Genomic DNA, 1839 nt, shown 5'->3' with positions numbered 1-1839 from the left:
ATTTTCTGATCCAAGCATGAATATCACTACTTGATGTTGACAAGCATCGTCTTACAGGTTACTGATGTAAATGATAACCATTAATTTCAGGAAGAAATCAGGACCTATATGTTGCATTCTGCAATATCAATATCCTAATTTCCTACTTCAATAGGCCTAGGTAGCCCACCTCTCTCACCCACTGTCCGCTATAATTATTTATATAACAGCAGGATAGCAGAAGGTGGAGCTCCTACCCTATCCTTATGCGCCTATCTCATTTCAGTACTCTTTCATTCAGTTGCAAGTAATCTATTCTCTGCAATGCTTAAGTAACAGAGAACCTGTGCTAATTCACTGAACAGCAGAAGTACTCTATCTCTAGGTAAAAGTCATCAACCACACTCTCTCATTTGTCCTATTTGGATATATTACTGCCACATTTCACTGGTCACGCCCGATCTCATCTGATCTTGGAAGCTAAGTAGTGTCAAGCCTGATTAGTACCTGGATGGGAGACCTCTAGGGAATATCAGGTGCAGTAAGTACAACTCCTCAATCTGATACAAGCAGCAGAAGTGGCGGTGAAACCTTTCACCTCTTTACCATTACTTCATCATGCATGCTATCTCTCTAATCTATAATTAATTGTGCAGCTACATAATTTGTACCAGGAGACCCTTTAAAATCATAAGGCACTGTATATTGGATAAATACTGTAATTGTTTATTATTGTTATAATGCCCATATTTTTCATTCCTTCTTTTCTGGATATCCATTGAGATTCCAGTTTTTAATATTTTCACCTCATGTGCATCCAACATATCTCAAGTATTTGAACTTTGTAAATAACTTTGATATTACCTCTTATCTTACATCATTGTTAGTGGAGGTGCCATATATAATTGTGTTTTTATATACTGTATGTTTGTGTCCTTCAATGGCCAGTATTTACTAAGAATCCGAGTTTGTCCGATTTGTATTTTTTTTTCTAAGTCCCAATCCGGGAATTCACTAAACACAAATCTCGGCAGTGTTTGGACTATTCGTAATGGTTTGAATGACAACGTTCACAAATACGAATGAATAGACCATCGGTCAAACGCGGCTGTTATTACATAGAATACGGGAATTCACTATTCATTCGTATTTGGGTGTTAGTCTCTGAGTGCTCAAATGCGGTCGTATTTTTTTGCGATTCGTTAAAAAAAGCGGCAAAAAAATAGACCTGCTTTTTTCAGTCGTGTTTACATGTGTTGCAAATAAAAAATCACTCATACCTGAATTAGGATGCCTATAAAAGAATGTTAGGCCCATTTCAATACACCTACACTCAGAAATGGCAGCAGGACTGTGGGCCAGTGATCTTTTGTGTGCTGTGGGATTCCTCAGACTCAGACATCAGCCTGTAAGTACCCAGGGCCAAGAAACTGAACATGGTCAGCAGGTTGTACAGGTTCCGCAAAGGCTGCGCAGGCCTCGTTTTTTTAGGGGGCGTTTAAACTTGAACGCATTGTCCGATGATAAGGTCATACAGATGTTCCGTCTAAATCGTAACAACATTTTCCGTCTGTATGACCTTGTCAAACTGGGCCTAGACCCTGAGACAGCACGCTCTCGCTCTGTCTCAGGCCTGCACAAACTCCTGGCTGTGTTGCACTTTCTGGCTACTGGCAGCTTTCAGGCTGTGTCTGGGGATGTCATAGGAATCTCTCAGCCCTCATTTTCCAGAATCTTAACACAGGTGATGTATACCTAACTACCTCTTCTGTTTTGTGTTTGTTTAAATTTCTCGGTGGCCAGTTCTGTCCTAAAATCTCATGTTTATTGTTCTTTAAAATATACACACAGGTGTTGGCT

At 39.8% G+C, this 1839-nt stretch overlaps 1 pseudogene; it reads left to right on the top strand.

The window, feature by feature from the left end:
- Positions 1–408: 408 nt before the first annotated feature.
- On the top strand, positions 409–527 carry LOC135052499 (5S ribosomal RNA; annotated as a pseudogene).
- The last annotated feature ends 1312 nt before the right edge of the window (positions 528–1839 follow it).

This window comes from Pseudophryne corroboree, chromosome 2 (assembly GCF_028390025.1).
Source record: "Pseudophryne corroboree isolate aPseCor3 chromosome 2, aPseCor3.hap2, whole genome shotgun sequence".
NCBI classification, from domain to species: domain Eukaryota; kingdom Metazoa; phylum Chordata; class Amphibia; order Anura; family Myobatrachidae; genus Pseudophryne; species Pseudophryne corroboree.
The sequence above is the reverse complement of the archived record's forward strand: the minus strand, read 5'-3'. Positions and strand labels throughout refer to the sequence as shown.